General features: G+C 38.4%; 1 long non-coding RNA gene across 1 annotated transcript in view; it reads left to right on the forward strand.

The window, feature by feature from the left end:
- The window catches only part of LOC110264197, an 8,185-nt gene continuing 3,733 nt past the window's right edge, over window positions 11,100-15,551 (forward strand). Inside the window, exons 1-2 of the long non-coding RNA XR_002349920.1 lie at window positions 11,100-11,742; window positions 11,823-12,059. This is a non-coding gene — a long non-coding RNA (uncharacterized LOC110264197). The remainder of the gene's footprint in view (window positions 11,743-11,822; window positions 12,060-15,551) is intronic.

The raw sequence follows: 15,551 nt of genomic DNA on the forward strand, positions 1-15,551 counted from the left end.
AAGAAGAAAAAGTCCTAGCCATATCAGGACAGGATCAAGGATGGATGACTCCCATAATCAGCTACCTCAAACCAGAGATACTCCCTACAGATAAAAAGGAGGCAAAGAGGTTAAAGCAGGAGGCACAATATTGCACTATCATAAACAACATCCTATACAAGAGAAGGATTTTGACGCCCCTACTAAAATGTGTACCAACCTCTAACACAAAAGAGGTCTTGGAAGAGATACACAGTGGAACATGTGGCAATCATCTCGGAGCTCGAGCTCTTGCCAAGAAAGTACTCCGAGTCGGATTCTTTTGGTCAACTTTGCAAAAAGAAGCCACCGAGTTCGTCAAGACATGTCCACCATGTCAAAAACATGCTAACTTCCACATCGCCCCACCAGAGGAGCTCATTAGCATAACATCACCTTGGTCATTTGCAAAGTGGGGACTCGACCTCCTCGGGCCCTTCCCTCAAGGATCGGGACAAGTCAAGTTCCTCATCATAGAGGTAGATTATTTTACAAAATGGATTGAAGCAGAGCCCCTAGCCAATGCCACTTCCCAAAGAAGTCGAAAATTCTTATATAAAAACATTGCCACAAGGTTTGGAGTTCCTTACTCCATTACCACAGACAATGGCACTCAATTTACAGACACAGGCTTTAGAAAGTTGGTAGCCGACTTAAAAATAAAGCATCAATTCACATCCGTAGAACACCCACAAGCTAATGAACTAGCAGAAGCAGCTAACAAAGACATCTATGGTTACAAATTTTTGGACCAAAAAGGGTCTATGGTAACGGTTTTTTAAAAAAAGGTGACCTAAAGGAGTCTATGGTCATAGTTTTTTGGGGTTACCTAAAAGGGTTTACGGTCACGATTTTGGGGGTGACCTAAAATAGTCTATGGTCACGATTTTTCATCATGACCAAAAGATGTCTATGGTCATGGTTTTGAGGGATGACCAAAAAAAGTCTATGGTCACGGTTTTACGAAAGGGTGACCTAAAGGGATCTATGGTCACGATTTTTTAGGGTAACCTAAAGGAGTTTATGATCACGATTTTAAAGAGTGACCTTAAATGGTCTATGATCACGATTTTTTGGAGTGACCATAGAATATGGTTCTAATTAAAAATTTAATAAAATTATAAGATTAAATTGTTGGTTGCAACTTAGACAGGCCAAAAATGATGATGTTCATTTCTATTTCTATTTTTGAATCCTAAACAGGTTGTTGTTCCCAAAGATAGCGAATGAGGAGTGCATTTCAGAATGATTGGTAGCTTTATTTGTGCAATGATGATTGGTATGTATGGTACTTTCTTATTGCTAATGGCAATGGCCTTTTAAAATCGGAATTCTCAAGTGTATTTCAAGTCATTTTGCATCTTTGGATTAGGTTAGAACTTGAGAAGAGGATTAAGGAGCGAGCAAAAAGGGAGTTGCTGCAAGCTACTGGTTAGGAATATGCTAAGGTTGTTGCTTAAATCTTATTTTATCACTTATTTTTAGTTTCTTTGAAGGAAATGTTTTCTCTCCTTTACTTGTTATAATTCTTAATGTCTAGGATTGAAAACAAGAGAAAAACACAAGGGTGAAGAGTTAGCTGTTAAAACTTAAAAGTAGGGGTAAAGTTTCATGGATGAGCTTTATGTCTTAAATTGTGGGGTTAGACACAAATAGTTCCATTAACTGGTTAACCATGTTATTTAAGTCTTCTGTTTGTTGTTCTTCTGTATGGAAAGTAATTAGATGAAAGTAAATGATTGTCAATCTATGGTTTTCTTTTTTCTTAAATTCCTATTCTATAATGCTTGTCAATCTAGAGGTTTTCTTTTTCCTTAAATTCCCATTCTATGGTTTCATAATAACACTGCCTATTAATATCATACAGAACTCAAATGCACCCATTTTTATGCATGGATCATCTTTTCTTTGATTTCAAGGCTTGGATTTCTCATGGGTTGCATGTTGAATGGAAATATCTTTGTTATTTTCTGTGGTTAATCTATTTATCTTTTATTTGCTTAACATTCACTTCTCACGAAAGTGTCCAATATTCAGTTAGTTGTAGAATGTAGGCTATATCATGATTTCATTCATTTGTTTTTTCTTGCTTCCTATCTTTATTAATTTTTTTTGGTTATCTTAGATTTCTATAATTTACTATGCAAGTGTTTGTGAAAAATTTTCCTATTATACTATAATACTGATATTGGTGAAAGAGTTTTAGCCATGCTAAGGAATATTTTTTATTATGATGCACCTATAATGCTTGGCACCAAAATAGTAATTCTTTACTGATTAATCATCATTGGACTAAGACAATCCAAAGATGCCAAATGACAAATATATATCATGTGTATATTTAATATAAAAAGATTATTTGTAATATAAAAATAAATAACATGTGTATATGTACAGAGAAAAAACACAAAAATTTATTTAGTGGTGATGATGATAGATGGAGCCAAACTTTTGTGTGTTAGTACTTCTCATAATGCATATCCGCTCTTAATTAATATCATATCATCAACTTTATATATATTAGTAAAAAATAATTACATTCACATGTACATCATATGCGTTCGCAATTCTTTTATAGGAGTGGTTAGTTTTCATGGTAGAAAATAAAAAACATTTAATTTGTTCATGTTCATACCCTAGGTCGTGCTATTTGACCCGGGCTGAGTTGACCGACCTCTTCAAGACAGAACTACCCGATCTTTTCTCAAAGAGTTCAGCCAAATCACCAGGAAAGTCCAGAAAAGGGCTCAAACAGAGGAACACAACCCAAGTCCAAAGGCAGCTCAAGCCTAGAGAGATAAGGGCGGTTCCCTTAAAGATAAAGATAACCCCACTCAAAGATAAGATAAGATAACTATCTTATCTCCAGGAAAGATCATTCTACAACATTATAAATACACTGGAGCACCCAGGTATAACTCATACTCTGATTCTACTAAAATACCTGCTTAAAGCCCATGCTAACTTAAGCATCGGAGTCTCTTGCAAGTACCACCACCCTCCGGTGACGAAGGATCAGCACCACCACTAAGCCCAACAAGTCGAACACAACAGCTCCGACCAGTAAAAGAGATCTCGTCCGAGATCGACCTACAGTTTCAGGTAACCCTCGGAACATTGGCGCCGTTGCTGGGGACCTGGAAGTCATCCCATCACCATGGCGGACAACCTTGACAACGACCATGACTCCGGATTGGAGGAGAGAACCCCGCAAAAGAACGCGGGCAACACACCAAAGGATATGCCTTAACCAAACAAAGACAAAAATTTGCCAAACACAAAAATCATGAAGGCCCTACAAGCTCAACAAGATCACCTCAAACAGCTCGAAAAAGAGGCCGAACATCAACGGGAAGCTGAAAGAAACCTCCAGAGAGAAACTAAGCGACGCCGAGAGTTGGAGGATAAACTCCTAAAACTCGAAGTCGACCTAAAAAACCAAGACTACACAATCCAGTCATGAAGATAATCCCCGCAAAGATCAAGACCCGTTCACTAAAGAGATCATGAAATCCAAAGTCCCAAAGGACTTCAAAGCCCCCGACATGACCCCATACGACGGCACATCAGATCCAAGCCATCATATCAGTAATTTTAAAAGCAGAATGTACCTCACCAACGCATCAGACGCTATTCGATGCAAAGCCTTCCAAACAACCCTAACAAAAACAGCAATTAAGTGGTTCGACAGTCTGCCCCCGAGATCCATCACAAGTTTCAATGACCTACCCAAGAAATTTCTTGCCAGATTCTCCGTCCAGAAGGACAAAACCAAGCACGCCCCAAGCTTATTGGGGATCAAGCAAGGAGATCAGAAAAGTCTTCATAACTATCTGGAAAAATTCAACAAAGAATGTTTGGACATACAAAGTCTGCCAACAGAAGCAGCCATTATGGGCCTCATCAATGGCCTACGAGAGGGACCTTTTAGTCACTCCATATCAAATAAACATCCCACATCTCTAAATGAAGTGCAAGAACGACAAGAGAAGTACATCAACATGGAGGAAAACTCTCGATTAGGAGAGACATCAAAATCTGGATTCTCCTACTCCTCCCGAGATAAGAAAAAAGAGTCCAAGAAAAAAGAAGACCAACACGAAGAGAAGATTAAGAAATACCACAATTACACCCCCCTTCTGGTATCTCTTGGGGAAGTTTACCGAGAAGTATGCCACACTGAAAAGATTCCACCACCTCGAGGAATTAAAAGCAAAAAAGGAGGTGAAAATTGGACAGAATATTATGAATACCATCGAATCTATGGACATCCCACCAATGGGTGCTTCGACTTGAAGAATCTCATAGAAAAATTGGTAAGAGAGGGGAGACTAGATCGGTACTTAGCCAGCAAAACAGATGAGCCTAGAAAAAGAAGAAGAGACGAAGAAGTCGGACGAACATAACGGCCACTTCATACCCCAGAGAGACATGTCCACATGATACATGGAGGATTTGCGGGAGGAGGAATCTCCAAATCATCTCGCAAAAGACACCTTAAAGAAGTATATCACATCGAGGGAGAAGAAGAAGCACCCGGCCTCCCTACTATTACTTTCACTAAAGAGGACGCGGCTGGCATCTTCTCGGGACATGATGATCCCATGGTCATCACTATCATATTGGCCAACGCTAACCTCCATCACACATTGGTGGACCAAAGAAGCTCGGCTGATATATTGTTTAAAACCGCCTTTGACAAACTCGGCCTAGAGGAAAAAGAGCTTAGAGCATACCCGAACAACTTATTTGGACTAGGAGACACTCCAATCCAACAACTTACCCGGTCAAGGACACTCAACATAGACTACATCGTGGTCGACGTGAGTTCAGCTTACAATGCCCTAATAAGTCGGACAACGTTAAATCAGCTCGCCGCAGTAGTCTCAACTCCACATCTATGCATGAATTTCCCAACTACAGAAGGGATCGCTACTATAAAAGGAGACGAGAAAACAGCGCACCGCTATTACAACGAAAGTCTGAACCTCATAGGAAAAGGAGAAGAAATCCACACCATCGAACTCAGGGGAATTCGAAGTCGGGAAGAACTTCGTCCACAACCTGAAGGCGAGATAGAAAAGTCCAGATCGGAGATGTCCCAGATAAAATGACCAATATTGACGCAATACTAAAAAGAGATGTAAAAGAGTCCCTGATACAGTTCTTAAAAGATAACATCAACCTCTTCGCATGGAAGGTCGCAGACATGCTGAGGCATAAACCCCAAACTAATGTGCCACAAACTGGCAGTATATCTAGGATCTCGGCCAGTACAGCAGAGGCGTAGAAAGCTCAGACCGGAAAGATCCCAAACTATGGAAGAACAGGTACAAGCTCTACTAGAGGCAGGATTCATAAGAGAAGTCAAGTACCCACAATGGCTAGCCAACTTCGTCCTGGTAAAGAAATCAAATGGGAAGTGGTGGATGTGCACCGACTACACCGATCTCAACAAAGCTTGCCCAGAAGATCCCTACCCACTCCCAAGTATCGACGCCCTAGTGGATGCCTCCTTCGAATACAAATACCTCTCGTTTATGGACGCTTATTCGGGATACAATCAAATCCCGATGTATCCACCTGATCAAGAAAAAACCTCATTCTTAACCCCAAAAGTAAACTACTGCTACATCGTCATGCCATTCGTACTCAAAAACGCAGGAGTCACGAATCAAATATTAATGAATAAGGTCTTCGTAAACCATATAGGGAAACTTATGGAGATATATTTGGCGACATGTTAGTAAAAACACAATGCGAGGAGTCATTACTGTTCGACCTTGCCCAAGTGTTCAATATCATAAGAAAGTATGGCATGCGACTTAACCTTGCAAAATGCACCTTCGCAGTAGAAGATGGCAAATTCCTGGGTTTCATTCTCACACAAAGAGGAATAGAAGCAAACCCGGACAAGTGCCAGGCCATACTTAACATGAAAAGCCCGAACTGTGTCAAAGAGGTGCAACAACTCAATGGGCGACTGGCAGCCTTGTCCAGATTTCTAGCCGAATCAGCCATAAGATCTCTCCCCTTCTACGCCACACTAAGGAAGGGAAAGAAGTTCGAATGGACACCTGAGTGCGAACAAGCCTTCCAGGAGTTTAAAAAATTCCTAGGACAACCACCCATTCTCACCCGACCACGGGAAAGAGAAGCACTCATACTATACCTTGCAGTAGGAAGTCGGGCAGGAGCTTCAGCACTAGTCAGGAGGGATGAAACTGGACAACAACCTGTATACTTCATCAGCAAAGCACTATAAGGATCCGAGCTGAACTATCAAAAGATAGAGAAGTTCGCCTACGCTCTCATACTAACTTCTCGACGACTTCGCCCATACTTTCAAGCTCACACTATCAAGGTTCGGGCCAACCAACCCATAAGAAGCATTCTACAGAAAACAGATTTAGCAGGAAGAATCCTACAATGGGCAGTCGAGTTGTCTGAATTCGACCTCCAATATGAAGTTCGGACAGCCATCAAATCCCAATATCTGGCCGATTTCATCGCAGAGTGGACTGACACCCCAGAAATCCTTACAAATTAGAATATTTACGTGGACGGCTCTTCAAATAAAACTGGGAGTAGAGCAGGTGTGATAATAGAAAGCAATCAGGGAACCCAAATCAAACTCCCCCTGAAATTCGAGTTCTCTGCTTCTAATAACCAGGCTGAGTACGAGGCGTTATTGGCTAGTTTGAAGCTGGCTAAAGAAGTGGGAGCATAAAAACTTGTCATCTTCAGTGACTCACAGGTCGTCACCTCACAAATAGCAGGGACCTACCAAGCTAAAGATCCTGCCATGAAAAAGTACCTGGACAAAACCAGAGAACAACTCGGACAATTCAAGGAATATGAGATCCGACATATACCTCGGGAACAAAATGCCCAAGCTGACGCACTCTCAAAATTAGCCAGCACCAAACCAGGGAACAATAATAGAAGCCTCATCCAGGAAAAACTGTAGAACCCGTCAATCTTGGAAGAAGAAAAAGTCCTAGCCATATCAGGACAAGATCAAGGATGGATGACTCTCATAATCAGCTACCTTAAATCAGAGATACTCCCTACAGATAAAAAGGAGGCAAAGAGGTTAAAGCAGGAGGCACAATATTACACCATCATAAACAACATCCTATACAAGAGAAGGATTTCGACGCCCCTACTAAAATGTGTACCAATCTCTAACACAAAAGAGGTCTTGGAAGAGATACACAGTGGCACATGTGGCAATCATCTCGGAGCTCGAGCTCTTGCCAAGAAAGTACTCCGAGTCGGATTCTTTTGGTCAACTTTGCAAAAAGAAGCCACCGAGTTCGTCAAGACATGTCCACCATGTCAAAAACATGCTAACTTCCACGTCGCCCCACCAGAGGAGCTCATCAGCATAACATCACCTTGGCCATTTGCAAAGTGTGGACTCGACCTCCTCGGGCCCTTCCCTCAAGGATCGGGACAGGTCAAGTTCCTCATCATAGGGGTAGATTATTTTACAAAATGGATTGAAGCAGAGCCCCTAGCCAATGCCACTGCCCAAAGAAGTCAAAAATTCTTATAAAGAAACATTGCCACAAGGTTTGGGGTTCCTTACTCCATTACCACAGACAATGGCACTCAATTTACAGACACAGGCTTTAGAAAGTTGGTAGCCAACTTGAAAATAAAGCACCAATTCACATTCGTAGAACACCCACAAGCTAATGGACAAGCAGAAGCAGCTAACAAAGTCATATTGGCTGGGTTAAAATGGAGATTACAGGATGCAAAGGGAGCCTGGGCTGAAGAGCTCCCACAAGTCCTATGGGCATATCGGACAACTCCACATTCCACCACAAAGGAATCACCTTTTCGATTGGCTTACGGAATGGAGGCAATGATCCCAGTAGAAATTGAAGAAGAATCCCCCAGAACGATCTACTACAATGAAAAGGCTAACTCTGAACTCCAGAGGGAGGAGCTCGACCTACTTCCAGAAATCCGAGAAAGAGCTCAGATCAAGGAGGAGGCATTAAAATGTCGAATGGCCTCAAGATACAATCGGAAGGTAGTATAGCGAAGCTTTGACAACAACGACCTCATCCTAATCCGAAATGATATCAGAACAAGTCGAGCAGGAGAGGGAAAGCTAGCAGCTAACTGGAAACGACCCTACCGAGTCACAGAGGTACTGGGAAAAGGCTACTACAAAGTGTCCAAACTCGAAGGGCGAGAACTACCAAGGTCATGGCACGCCTGCAACCTAAGAAGGTATTACAGTTAGGAAGTAATAAAAGATCTTAGGACAAGGCGCACTCTTTTTCCTGAAAATGTTTTTAAACAAGGCGCAAAGACTAGATCTGTAAAATTACCTGACTAAGAAGGGTAAGTACCCACATGTATATATACTTGGGCCTACATGTCTATTGTTCTACTTGAATAAAGCTTTTCAGATTCTCTACAAAATCTCGCTATCAAGACACATTAATCTGAACACAAAAAATTCATCGCCCAGCTACAGGTCGGCAAGGTGAAACCCAAATTCACTGCCCGATCACGATGAAAAACGAATTCATCATCCGATTTCGACAAAGGTTGGCAAGGCAAGCACGCCACCCGATTTCTACAAAATCGACAAGATGAAAATGCGATAAAAACAGATTAATGCCAAAAGTTATAAAAAGTAACCCGTAAAAAGGGATTACTAAAAATAACTCGGACCGAGCCGACGTGAAGAAGTCGAATGAATCAATCAAAATCACAAAAGTTATTAAAAAGTAATCCATAGAAAGAGGCCTGACAAGGTCTTAGAAAAGTGGATTGCTAAAAATAACTTAGGATGGACCGACATAAAGAAGTCGGACCAGCCTGATCAAAGCGACCAAAAGTTATAAAGTAAGCCATAGAAAAGAGGCCTGGCCAGCCCTGAAAATGGATTACTAGAAATAACTTAGAAGAGACTTACATGAAGAAGTCAGCCCAAGCCAACTAAAGCTACAAGGTTATAAAAAGTAATCCATAAAAAGAGACCTGGCAAGGTCCAACTAAAAATGGATTACTAGAAATAACTTAGAAGGGACCGACATGATAAAGTTATATCTTTTTATTTATAATAAAATTTGAAAATTAATGTTAATGATATTAGTACCTTTTAGTTTAATATAATTAAAATAAAACACTAAAATAAACATAAAAGCTAAAAAAAAGGCCTCTTGAAAAGAATAATGTTAAATTTTATGTCATTATGCATGAGAACAGTATGATTTATTACATTATATTTTTATCGTACCACATAACAAAAAAATTAAACTTTATATCTGTTTTTTATTACTTGTTTATGGTTTTTAAATTAAACTTTGGTGTTATTGAGTCATATTTTTGTTAGACACAAAAAATATGTATCAAGTCTTTTTTTTATATAGGAGTACATCCATTACATCATAATTTTAATAATTAATGTAAATTCTAAAAAATTAAATAAGTTCATATTTATTTCGGTTACATTCAAAAGTAATGTAAGTATTGATACAATAAAAAAGTACTTACAGAAGACTATGACGTGAGAGGATTAATTAAAAGAAAGATAGGGAGAGAGTACTATTTGTATTCAGTACAATAAAAAAAAATAATAAGTAGAAGTTATGTGTAAAATAAGAAGATAACCGCAATAGAAATAAAGAAAAATTAATTGATAATTATATATTTGACCGATTTTTAAGATGACAGTTATTTTAATGATTATTTATCAATTTCACTAGGTAGACAACTGAGATTGTTAACAACGTAAACAATAAGCTGCATTTTTGGCCCATAGAAGGGACAAAAAAATAGTTCATGTATTATTAATCTCTTAAATTATTCTTTTTTTTTTTTGTGTCTGAATCGACACAGTGAGTGCTCTTAATTTGGGTCAAAGAGTGTGGCATCTTCTGGCTTCCAGCTCCCTAAAACAAACCTTTGGAAACCGCTCCACCGGCACTAGATTCTTCTTCTTCGTTACTTCCACAACGAATTCATGGCTCCATCGATGGTTCACTCTCTAGCGAATTTTATCGAGAATTACGGCGCCTCAGAATGACAAATCGGCACGACGCAGCAACAACTCTATGAGAGAATGGCGCGACACTGCAGCAACGCCGTCAGAGAAGAGTGAAGCAAAAACAGTGATAGTAGTGGATGGACGGGTGGGTGGGAGGCGCGTTGGACTGAGCGCCGAAGGGAGAGTCACGTCGGGCTGAGCAGCGGAGGTGGAGGCGTGTCGGGTGTAAGACCCTGAATTTTGAAAAGTTATTAATAAAATATTTATCTTCCATTATATTTATTTAAAATAATATTTTTGGAGATTTTTACATATAAGTTGAGTAATTTTTCATTTATTATTTAGAGTTCTTATAATTGAAAAATAATGAGTATTTTATATGCCTCAATTTTAACATATAGATTTTTAACCTTATTTTATAAATAAAGGAGAATTAATTTACTTATCTCCAAGTTTTATTAAATTAGTATTTAACTGAAAATAATTTACAGATTGGCAATTAAAAGATATTTTTTTTACCGTGGCATGCCACCACGTGTTCAAGGTTGAGACTCGATACTCTGTTGACCCTGGAATGGTACCCCCATTGATATATATAATATATATATGAGAAAAAGCTATGCATAGACTCTTGGGGATGCGCGTCGGGGGACAGTCCAGGGTTTAGCAGCCGGACTTGTCGGGTTGGCTTGATAACCGACAGATGAGATTCATCAACCATAGGGCATGCATGCATCATATGCATCTAAGTGACATTGTTTCGGTGTGCATATTGTAATTGGTTTGCCTATGTGAATAATTATGTTTAATTGTTAATTGCTCAACTTGATGTAACTGCTTGATTGTTCTTGAACCTTCTACTTGTGTTTGTGACTGAAATTGGTTGAATTTGTGGTGAATTTATTAAATTGGTATTTAACTGAAAATAATTTACATATTGGTAATTAAAATGTATTTTTTTAAAGATAGATACTTTATATTTAATTTAACTTTTAATTATTATTCTATCTTTTTATTTATTTAATAAAATTATATTTTTACCCCTATTTTATTAAAATTTTCTAATCTACCCCAAATCCTACTTTTCTACCCTAACTCACCCTCACTCTTCTCCCAGCACTGCAGCCTTTCCCCATACCCTAACACTCATCAACTTCAGCTTCAGACAAAAAGAAAAGAAAGAAAGAAGAAAAGAAAGGAAGAGGGAAAGAAGGAAAGGGGGAGGAAGAGAGGGAGCCCCGTGAGAGAGGGAGAGTGCCAAGGGAGGAGGAGCTGTTCGGACAACCACTGTCGTGTCACCTGCGTCGTCGCCACTGTCAGTCGTGCCACCACCCAGCCCGCTGTCGCCACTGGTCTGCCATGGAGCCGCCATCGAGACACAGAACCGCGCAAGGAGAAGGAGGCGAAACCGTTGCGCCACCGTTACTGTCTTTGTCACGTGTGGAGTCATCGTCGCTGACGAGCCTGGTCGCCGCCCAGTTGCGTCGCCGTCATGAAGTCCTCGCCGCCGTCTTTCCCTTTGCAAATCGTTGCCATCATTGGAGCAGAAGGCGAGAGAGAGAGCTCGCGGTAGGGGAAAGGGGAGGTGCCGCCGTTCTGCACAAAGCTACCGCTGCCGTCGCGCGCTTCGTTGCCTCTGTTGCTAGGAGCTGCCGCCGAGAAAATGCCTTTACAACCGCTTTATTCCGGCATCCTTCCTGAGCACGGTAACTTTCCTTTTTCAGAACTCTCAGTGTTAATGTTCTGTTAAAGTTTGTTAACGAGGTTGAGATCTTGATTACCGTAGGGTCGAGCTCTGAGGTTTGCATGTCGAATTTTAGGTTGCCATTGAACCAACGGAGTTTCTAGACACTGTCGAAGCTACCGCCGAGTCAGTTTGGGATTGCGGGTGCTCAGTTTTGCTGTTACCATAGGTGTACTCTATTTCGAACCCTCATCGTTAGTTTTCCGTTATGTGTTTTAATATTTTCGTGATATTAATGTTTTTAGGAATTAAAAATTGAGTTTTCATGTTGCGATTGAGGTTGTTCTGCTATTGGAAAAGCAAGCAGGGCTGAGATTTTGGTTGCTATTGATTTCGGGCTAAGAGAAAAGAGTTCAGTTGACACGTTTGGGTTATGGTTTCGTTTATCGAGATAGAAATTTTTCAGAAAACTAAACTTTATAATTCGAAGTTGCTATATATAGATATTCATGTGAGTAATGTTCTTCTAGTGATTGTATAAGTCTTATGTATTGTTTGGTTGTCTTGGATGGATATGAATGCTTGTTTGGCTGGATTATTGTTTGGTTTTATGAAACGAACGGTTTTTGAAGCGTTTCGTTAAAGTTGTTTCTTTAAAGGTTTGAAATTGAGTTTAATCCATTGAAAATGAAGTTGTTTCTTGAAATATGAATTTTTGAAATTAGTTTGATTTTAAACTAATTTGGTTTTGAAAAGTGGAAGGGGCTGCAGAATGGTTTGGTTGGAACTCGAAAAGGGTGGCAAAGTCCAAATTTTAGGGGAGATGTTGTCGAATTTTTATGAGATTTAAGATTTTGTTTTAAAATGTTATTTAGAAAAGGAATGAATTTAGAGGTTCTATTATTTGGTTTTTGGTTTATTAAGAAATAGGTGTTTAAAGTTTAATTTGTTTAAGGAAAGTTCATGTTTAAAGATTGATTTAAATATGAAAGAACCTATGTTTTGAAGTTTGATTAAAGAAGTACCTTTGGAGAAATTTTAGTGGATTTTAAAAGAAATTGAACTTTGATTAATTAAATTCGTTTTGCTTTTGAAGTATTCTTTAAATTTTGACTTAGCAAGACTAAACAATTCCGAGCCTTGGAAAGGTTTTCGATTTAAGAATGAAATGAAATTGGTTTTTAAGCTCAAATAATTTTGGTTTTGAAAGTGGTTCGGAACTTTTAGCTTACATGCCTTGGTTTTGGTTTTAAATCTTTATTTTGATCGATTTCAATTCAAGTAACTATGATTTCGAGGATTTCTAAAAATATTTAAGAAATGAGGTAGGTTATTCTTCCCTAGAGTCTTGAGTCTTTGCCAAGGTTGTTAATTAATGACTCTGATTTAAAATAGTCAAACGAAAGATTTAAAAGTGAAGAATTGAGTCTTTTCAAAGAAAATCCCCTTTTGATATGATATTTCTGAAAGTCTTTTGGAAGTTTTGGAAAATGTCACATAAAGTGGCTAAGTTTTAAAAGAGAATTAATTTTGAGAAAAAGTGAATTATAAACTTGGAATAATTTGAGGTATGAAGAATTTTGAATTTTGAGCAAAGATGAGCTTGATTTTGGTTTCTAAAGAAAAGTGATTTGAGGAGAAAGTGATATATGTTAGGAATGATGATTTGACTTGGTATGAATTATTAATGAAGTACAAAAATGATGATGAATGAATCTGTGGCTTTGCACTTCTTTTATCTGAAATACGATTTTTCCTGGGTAAAGTACTGTGGCTAGCCACCACGTGTTCCAGGTTGAGACTCGATTCTCTGTTGACCCTACGACGTAAGGGTGACCGGGCACTAATTAATTCCTGGGAAGGTTGACCCCCATTGAGAAATTTTATATATATATGAGAAAAAGCTATGCATAGACTCTTGGGGATGCGCGTCGGGGGACAGTCCAGGGTTTAGCAGCCGGACTTGTCGGGTTGGCTTGATAACCGACAGATGAGATTCATCAACCATAGGGCATGCATGCATCATATGCATCTAAGTGACATTGTTTCGGTGTGCATATTGTAATTGGTTTGCCTATGTGAATAATTATGTTTAATTGTTAATTGCTCAACTTGATGTAACTGCTTGATTGTTCTTGAACCTTCTACTTGTGTTTGTGACTGAAATTGGTTGAATTTGTGGTGAATTGGCTGTGGTTGATTATGAGATGGGCCGAAGGCCATGCTTGATTTGAGTTTTTGTTTTAGAAAAATATGAAAAACTAAACTGGTTCAGCATAAACTTAATAAACCTATGCGTGGAACAGCTTGGTCATTCATGTTGTCTAGGAAAAACTTTTAAAAAGGCTTTTGGATTTTTAAGAAATTAACAGCTTTCCCTTTCAGAAAGGATTTCGGATTTTGAATATTAAATATTTGGCTTTGAAAAGATGCATAAGGTGGTTATTAATCACTGTATTTTAAAAATTGTTTTATTTCATGTATCATATTATAGTAATTCTCTAACCCCATAGTGAGAACCAGCGAGGACGATGTTCTCACTCCCCTACATGTCTTTTCTTTTCAGGTTATGGACGACAAAATTTGGAAGAGCCTATTTTATTTCTTTTCTGTTCAAACGATGTTTTACGTTGTATTAGTTACTTTTTCCCTCACCTTTATCAGTACAAGTTTTTATAAGAGGGATAAGAATTTGATTATGTAATGCTTGTCAATTAATAATATGTATATATATGTATTCTTTATGAGTATTGTAATTTGTATTTTAAGTATGGATGTATGTTTTGAAAAATTTGGTTTAAGTTTTAAATAGGCTCATGTTTCAGTATTAAATATTGTAAAAGTCATCGTAATACCCGAGCTATCAGAGTGGCACATCCGGAAGCGTGACATTTTGATAGTTAGGGTATTACATTATGGTATCAGAGCGGTGCTTCTTGTAGAGCCTGAGGAATGGACCAATTATGTTTCAATTGCATACTCTGAGCATCTGTCATGTAGTAGGTCGTGTTCGGATAACGAGAATTAGAGCTTTATGCACATGACGGTCTATTGATTAATGCCATTAGTCTTGCATTGTATAATTCTTGGTATTAGGTTTGGCCGGCTTAAAACTAGTGGATTATGTATATGTAAGCACTAATGGGTTATCATAGATGATATACGAGTTAAGGATAACATGAGTCGCGGGTTTTTGGGAACGTTAGAATCTATTCCTCGAGGCTACTCGGTTAGGTGTCTTGAACTCTATGAATGTCATGTGACTTGTTCTCTCGTAAGTTTACTTTGGAGTCCTCAATTGCTATTTCTTTTGGGAAGTAAATTGATGTTTCCCCAACCTTATTCTTCTGTTCATATACTTTCTCGTTTGATTCTAACCGCATATGCCTGCTTAACGTCCTTGGTGTGTTTGTCTTTCTTTGTTTAAACTCTTTTCTTGATCTATGTATTTTTTTGGTACAACTTTGAATTTGTTTTGATGCAGTGTATTCCTTTAAGCTCCTATTCCGAGTTCTTTTTAAAGAAGTTGTGATTTAATTTTTCTCTTACTTGACTATATTTACAACCATTATTCTTGAAGCCTTATAAAATCGTTTTTTATTTGATATAACCTTCTCCATATAAAACTTTGAAAATTCTTTAAGCAATTTAGAAACTATTTACTCCCAATACCTCACCAGTTCTTTTACTGATTTATGAAAATATACTTATTTTAAAAATACAACTTGATTTTCTAACAAATATATTATAGTTTTTACGAATATCTTTATTGTATTATGTATTTAGATATTCTTCAAAGAAAGGATTTTTGTTTTTATTCTCATTGATCTT

The sequence above is a fragment of the Arachis ipaensis genome, chromosome B07, assembly GCF_000816755.2.
Source record: "Arachis ipaensis cultivar K30076 chromosome B07, Araip1.1, whole genome shotgun sequence".
In the NCBI taxonomy this organism is placed as follows: Eukaryota; Viridiplantae; Streptophyta; class Magnoliopsida; order Fabales; family Fabaceae; genus Arachis; species Arachis ipaensis.